Here is an 8,348-nt window from a genome sequence, read left to right on the forward strand (position 1 = left end):
GTCCGGGAAGAGTCGAGAAGGTGGTGAACGGATCCGGGATAAAATCCGTGTGAAATGTTACGGGTGTGGAGAACTTGGTCACTACCATCACGAATGTCCTACGCGTGAAAAGAAAGCTAATTTGGTTGAGGAAGAACATGCATTACTATGATTAACCAATTAGGGTGGTGATTGTTGTTGCTAATTGGTTATTTCTTGTTATTTTGCATGGTTACAAGTTATCATTTAATGAGTTTAATTGTTATTCCGTTAGTATTTAATTGGTTTAAGTCTTAGTCAGTAGCTAGCATGTCAGTTTATGTTTTATTTAATATTATTAGTGTAAGCTAGCTAGTTGGAATTAGTAAAATATGTTGACCGAATCTTATGCCATGAAGTTGAACATTCATGTGTGATCCGGTTCTTGAGGTGAAACAGTAGTAGTGATGTGCTACTTTAAAGGACACGTATGTACTTGCTCTAGCTATATGTTTAGCTATCAACTGATCAATAAAATATGTAGTTTTCCTTTGATTATTTATTACTCATCCTCTGTTACATACTACTACTATCACAAACACATACACATTTTCTTTCTGTACATAAATTACATTTGAATCAATAAGGGACTTGATCCTACATTTGGTATCAGAGCTTGGTAGTAGCTTCAACTTAGATCATGTTGTTGCTCGTGATAAGAAACTAAACCGGGGACGAGAAAGCTGTAGAACCCGTGGCCAGGGTTGTTTTCTTGGGTGGTAGAAGAGTTTTTTTCCGAGCAATTTGATCACAAAGTTGAAGCTGTGAAAGGTGTTGAGAGGTGCCATTGAAGGTGTCAAAGATTGTACTTTTGTAGCTGTCAAGGGTGTTGTTGGGAGTTGTCAAGAAGGTGCTGATTGAGGTGTTAAGGTGCTGTTTTTTAAGCTCTCGAAAGGCTGAAAAAATATGGCGTTAGTTCCGGCTAGAGATGGAAGTTCTTTGACATATCAAGTACCAATTTTAACAGCTACAAACTACCCTGTGTGGGCTGTCAAGGTGAAGGCAATCATGGACGCTTATGGCATATTGGAAACGGTGGAACCAAGGATGTTAGGTGCTGAAATTGATCCGGAAAAAATCAAAGCGAGCACTTGCCTTCTTATTTCAGGCGATTCCTGAGGAAATAGTGTTGCAAATGGCGAGTTATACCGATCCAAAATAAGTATGGGACGGTTTGAAAACATGTTACTTGGGGGTGGATCGAGTGAGATCGGCTCGACTTGCAACCTTGAAAAGGGAGCTTGAAGGTTTGTGTGACGACCCGGAAATTTTCGATCAAATTTAAACTTGATCTTTATATGATTTCGATACGATAAACAAAGTATGTAATGTTGAGTCTAGAAAATTTTGAAACGATGTTCATATATTCAATTAACCTTTGACTGATCTCGACGATTCACAAACAATTAATTGTAAATAGATATGTGTGTATGTATATATAAATAATAATTCGAAATATAATTTGAAGTAATATATGTTGTTGTTATTAAAAATTAATAAAATAAATATACGATATTATAATAATTATTATTTAAAATATATCTCTATATATAAATAAAGTATAAATATTAACTGATTGTAATACTCGCTTGATGTTTCGATTGATATTAAGCAAGTTAAATTCAAACTTATGTAATTTTAAAATAAACGGTGATACGATAATGAGTTTTATAAATTTTAGGCTTATTAATAATATATTTAGAAGTTGTTGTCAAATTTTAAAACTTTTTATATTTTACTTGGGGGATGGGAGTGAATAATTAATGTAATTTTTATTTAATAATTATTGATTGAATTTTATACCATAATGACCAAAATAAATAAATATAGTTAATTTAAAAATATGGGATTTTTTCGAAGACTTTTATCCGCCACTAATTTCAAATAGTGCACGATACACATTGCGTGAAAAACTGTCGGTAACTAAGTGCCAATAATTATGGCTGCTTTGCTTTCCAATTCATACACACGTTTTCATTCATCCACTAGTATTATGTAACGACCCGACTTTTTCGACTTGTTTTTGTGCCTTGTGATTTTTGCGAAACTGCGTATTTGTGCGTACTGTGCTACTTTATACTTTGGAATCTTTATACACATGGCTTACTTTCATTTATGTGTTAAAACGTGCCTTTAAGTACGTAGGATACTTAACTTATCACCGGAAGCCTTTATGACCGTTAGTGTCACTTGACGTTACGAACAAACTGCGTACTACATACACGTTTAACTTTTGTCGTAATCGGAATATCATGACTACGAAATCTTAATTATTATTTTATAATAATAATTACTTGGGTTATTGGATGCTTAATTACGCGTAGTAACTTACTTATGCTTACTAGTTAGTCTTGTTGGACTTTCTACCTTGTTGGGCCTTAGCCCACCCTACACTAGTTAGTGGACTATTTAATTAGCTCAATTATTAATAGCTAGTGACCCATTAATATGTAAGACAAATGCCCATTTATTAGAGGGAACATGCTAGCATTTTTGTCAAGCATTATCCTTAATGTTGCATGGGATCCTAACATAAGCACCAACTTTAGACAACCATTAACCAAAAAGCAAAAGTTTGTCCCCCCTTGTCCCCCTTGAAAATCACGGCCATCACCACCCACCCACGCCCTCATTCACCTATAAATACAAGTCTTATTCCATCCATTTTACACTTGCTCTCATTTGCATTTCACACATACTTACTCTCTTATCATCTCTCTAGTCTTTCTCACTCTAAAACTTGTAAGTTTTTAATTTTTCTCCTTCTTCTTCCCTACTCATTCACGTGTTCATCATCATCAATAAAGGATCAAGCTTTTTAGCTTTGATCTTGATTACATCTTGTAGATTCAAACTTAGATTTGAATCCTTTAAGAATATGGAAGATTCAAGCTTTCTAGCTTTGAATCTTCACCTACTTTGTAGATCTATATCTTTTAACTTTAATCTTGTTATTTTGTTATAAAGATTCAAACTTGTGTTTGTAATCTTCATGTAACTTAAAGATCCAAGCTTTATGCTTCAAGATCTTCAAGAACAACCAAGATGCAAGCTTTCTAGCTTGAATCTTCATATCTTTTGATGGATCTAAGTTTTATAACTTATGATCTCATTATTTTGTTATAAAGATCAAAACTTTTGTTTATGGTCTTCATGTAACTTAAAGATCTAAGCTTTATGCTTCAAGGTCTTTAAGAACACTAAAGGTTCAAGCTTTCTAGCTTTGTGACCTTATAACTTGTGTGAAAAGGATCCAAGCTCTCTAGCTTAGGGTTCCATCACTTTATTTGACTTAGATTATGTTCATACTTGCTTGATTGGAGTAAAGTTTGTAGCTTTAGTTGTAAATATAACTTGTAATTGTGTTAAGACTAAGGATATGATGTAACCTTGGTTCATCATCCATCTAAGACTCTTAAATGAGTTGTGTTCTTACTTGGTCTTAACATATTGTGTTTTTATGGTAGAATCTTGGTCAAGGTGATGCTTACCCATCAACGAGTTGTACACTTGAAGCTATAAGCATCAAGGATGAGAACCGTGATGAGCATCAAGCACCAAGAACCCACCGGAACACTTTACCTACTGTTTTCGAGGTCTGATCATACCACCTGGGCTACTGGATAGTTTATTTTAAGTTAGTTCGGTTCGATTATATGATTTTCCGTTTAGACCTCGTCTTAATCCGAGTTACGGTTTAGGATTTATGGCCTTCCGAAAGTCACTACCCCCTATTAACGTTGTGCTGAAATTTCTAACATACTCGCACTTAAACCATCGCCACGGTCAAACGAAGATGAGTTTGGTTTTGGAAATTGGTCAGAAACTATAGGACTCCCATACGGAGCCATGGCCACTGATTACGCGTGTTTTCGATTTACGTAGAGGCTGTAGCAGCTGATCAAAATCAGCCTATTGTTTCGACCTCTATACTTGTTAAACTTACTTAACTTTGACGATGATGAATGATGATGATGATGACACTTAAACTTATTTTATGCACTATTAGAACTTATGAGGATAACATACTGACCTAGTAACCTTTGACTTAGGTTGACGACCTTTCGGACCGACTTACTACTTGCATACTTTCATTATCGACTTTACCGCTCTTATCACTGTGAGTTATAGCATCCCTTTTTACTTTAACTATTTTGGGACTGAGAATACATGCGCTTTTTACGTTTTACATACTAGGCACGAGTACTTAAACTTTATATATGTGTGGGTTATACAACGGCATAAACTTTCCCCTTAGCTCGGTAACATTTAGTCATTGGTTTTTGAACCGGTGAACGCGAATCTTAGATATGGATCCATAGGGTTTGACATCCCCACTCGGGCTAGTCGCGCTAGCATTTAACGGGTGTTTAATACTTCGTAAACATACGCACTCGCCAAGTGTACTTTTAGGGGGTTATAAACGTTAAGTTAGTTACCAAGTGCCCACGGTTAATCATATACTTTTCATACTGTTTTGAAACACTGAAATCTCGTGGCCTACCTTACATTACTGTTACACTTAAACTATAGCTCACCAACATTATTGTTGACGTTTTTAAGCATGTTTTCTCAGGTGCTTAGAGGTTTGTTGCTTCCGCTGTTTAGACTTGCTGTCTTGCTGTTTAAACTTGCTGTTAAGGACCTGCTGTGCTTGAATTCCGCTGCATTACTTAAAGATGTCTCAATCATAGAACTTTTCTTTTGCATTCGTAATTTATGTTATTTTCAAATAATGACTTTGTAATGACCTTTGTGTCACGCTATATTTTGTAAATGCTATCTTTTATGAATGTAAAACTGGTTTTCAAATAGCATATAGTGTTTGACCTTGAAATGATCCTGTTGTTGATGATCCGTACACGATGGTTTTGTACGGGGCGTCACATTTGGTATCAGAGCATTGATTGTAGGGAATTAGGTTGCATTAGTGAGTCTAGACCGGACCAAATAGGATTCACTAATAGGACTAATCTACAACTTGCTAGTTTACTTGTTTCTGCGGAACTTACTGCATGATGCTGCTTACTTTTACTGCTATATGTCATATACCGCTACATGTTTTCACTACTGCATGATATTATCTGCCTTCGATTGCATGATACTTCTGTACGATTTGCTATTATTGCCATGCTATTTACTGCTTTAGACTGTCGTAGTTAATTTGCCTAATACGTGCTTGCTTTATGACTTACTGACATGGAAAAAGTTATTTTTCCTTGTTCAGATGTCGGATATCCCACCCATTGTCATTTTGGAGAGCGACTCAGACTCACCCGCCACCTCGCCTGCCATTGTTGCCGATTCTCAGATCCCGTCGTCGACACACTCCAGTGACTCTGGCGCTTCGTCCTCTGGAGCCAGTAGCCATGCACCCAACCCAGTGATCATCTCAGATGGATACGAGGATCCACCGAAGATTCCAGCTCCACTCATCCTAGGACCCTCGGAGCCACAGCACCATTCCGGTAGTGTTGTGATTCTCGGGGAATACGGGGACGTTTCGTTCCGTAACGAGCATAACCATTGGGCTAGATGCCTTCCTGATGGGCGTGTCGTGCCGATCCCACCTTTCAGATATCGGATTATGACTACCGGCCGAGTAGAGCCACCTCCAGCTATTTTCGACGACTCATCATCCAACGACTCATCCTCTGATAACTCCAGTGACGAGGATTCTGACGAGGACCCTGAGGAGGCGTCCGTACATCCACCCTCTACCCCGCCGAAGAAGCGGTATCGTTTCGATGGTACCGTTATTCCAGGGGTTAACGGAGGTAGGTCGTTCGTTAACGTACATGGACTAAGGACTAGGGTCACCGCCCTCAAGCGGGTTGTGCCGTATCCTACCGATCCATTCGTGCGTAAGGCTTACTGTTATGTACCATCTACTTCTGGCGCTGGACCGTCTGCACCACCTGCACCACCTGTACCATCTGCACCACCTGCCCCACCAGTATCTCCCTCCGTCGAAGAACTAATGAGGGAGGTGGAGATCCTCCGTGCTCGGGTGACTGAGCTCGAGGACCAGATGTCCCACGTAATGGACATCCTTTACCCACCGTCACCATAGGGCATTATAGTAGATTTCATTATGTAATCTTGTTTGTAGTTTCGTGTTTTACTCATGTATTGTACGAACCTATGCGGATGTATGCAACTTATTATTATTAATGAATGGAACTTAGTGTTGTTTACTTTTTGTACGGTGTTCTAATTACGTTATTGTATGATGATTCTGTGGTATCAGTATCTAGTTGAATTACTTAGTTAACATGTGTTGCGTTGATTCCATGTTGGTTGCCATATACTATATTATTATTTATTAAATGCTGGATTTTGACTTTAGTCAAAATTTTTGTTTAGTAGAGCAATGGCAAACGGAAGAGCAGCGCCCATAGCAGCACAAATTGAGGAAATGATTGTTGAAATAGTAGCGGCAGCTATTGCGGAAATCAACCCACAAGCTCCACCAGTTAACCAGCCCATTCGTAACGAGTGTACATATAAGGACTTTCAAAGCTGCAAGCCCCACAACTTTAGTGGTACTGAGGGGCCAGTTGGATTGACTAGGTGGTTTGAGAAACTAGAAGCTGTGTTCCGTGTAAGCAACTGCTCAGAGATGAACAAAACCAAGTATGCCTCCTGTACGCTGTCAGACGGCGCCCTAACCTGGTGGAACACACTTGCTCAGGCCAAAGGTATTGACAAGGCTTATGCTACTCCCTTGGAAGAATTTAAGGGAGCCATGATCGAAGAGTACTGCCCCAGAACAGAGATACAAAAAATGGAGGCTGAGTTCTGGGAGTTGAAGATTGTGGGAAACGATCTTGATGGTTACAACCGTAGGTATCTGGAATTAGCGCTGATGTGTCCCACGATGGTTACCCCAGAGTTTAAGAGAATGGAACGATACTTGTGGGGACTTCCCAAGTCCATTCAGGGAAATGTCACCTCTTCTAAGCCACCCAACGTCCCGAAAGCTATGCGCATGGCGCATAACCTTATGAACCAAATTACCAGCAAAGAACCGGAAAAGGCTAAATCCGAATCGGAAGCCAGTGGTGAGAAGCGTAAGTGGGACAACAACAAGGGGAGAGCCTATGATCAAACCCCCGCTAAGAGGCATAACGACGAAAGGAACCCCAACCCGAACACTAGCTCAAACCTCAACTACAAGGGTAGTCTACCGCAGTGCAAGAGGTGCTACAAGCACCATACCGGGTACTGTAATGTGGTCTGTGAAAAGTGTAAAAGGACCGGGCATATTGGTAAGGACTGCAAGATTCCCACCCCAACGGTGAAGACAAACCCTACTGGACCAAGGTAGTGCTATGAGTACAAACAACAGGGCCACTTCAGGAATGAATGTCCCAACAAGAGGAAGGACGGCGGACCAGCGCGTGGAAGAGCTTTCAATGTAAACACAAGGGATGCCCGTGAGAACCCCAACTTGGTTACATGTATATTCACTATCAACAATCTATTAGCTTCTGTCCTATTTGATACTGGTGCCGATAGGAGCTATGTTTGTAGATACATTTGCTCTAAGATAGATTGGTCGTTAGTTCCTTTAAAGGAGAGTATGCTTGTTGTGGTAGCCATTGGAAAACTTGAGAAAGTTGACCAAATTGGCCGAGGAGCTATTATCAACATAGCTGGTGTGGATTTCGAGATTGACTTGATATCCATCAAATTGGGAAGCTTTGATGTAATTGTCGGTATGGACTGGTTGACCAAAGTAAGGGCTGACATTATCTGTGGAGATAAAGCTCTTCGTATACCCCACGGAGGTGGTGAGCCACTGATTATTTACGGAGAGAGATGTAATTCGAAGCTGAACCTCATTAGTTGCATGAAAGCACAAAAGATCATGAAGAAAGGACGTCTTGCTGTTTTAGCACATGTGAAAACGTTAGAAGCCGAGGTGAAGAGTGTGAATGATGTACGAATTGCGAACGAATTTCCCGATGTCTTTCCGGAAGAATTACCTGGATTACCGCCACCGAGAGCAGTGGAGTTCCAGATCGATCTAGTGCCGGGAGCTGCACCCGTAGCTCGCGCACCTTATCGACCAGCACCTTCCGAACTGCAAGAGTTGCAGAGTCAACTGCAGGAATTGTTAGACCGTAGATTTATCCAACCGAGTTCATCGCCTTGGGGCGCACCTGTTTTATTCGTGAAGAAGAAGGACAGATCTTTCCGCATGTGTATCGATTATCGTGAGCTGAACAAGTTGACGATTAAGAATCGGTATCCCCTTCCCAGAATTGATGATCTTTTCAATCAGCTGCAAGGATCCAGCATTTATTCTAAGATCGATTTGCGAT

This window comes from Rutidosis leptorrhynchoides, chromosome 1, assembly GCF_046630445.1.
Source record: "Rutidosis leptorrhynchoides isolate AG116_Rl617_1_P2 chromosome 1, CSIRO_AGI_Rlap_v1, whole genome shotgun sequence".
Taxonomy (NCBI): domain Eukaryota; kingdom Viridiplantae; phylum Streptophyta; class Magnoliopsida; order Asterales; family Asteraceae; genus Rutidosis; species Rutidosis leptorrhynchoides.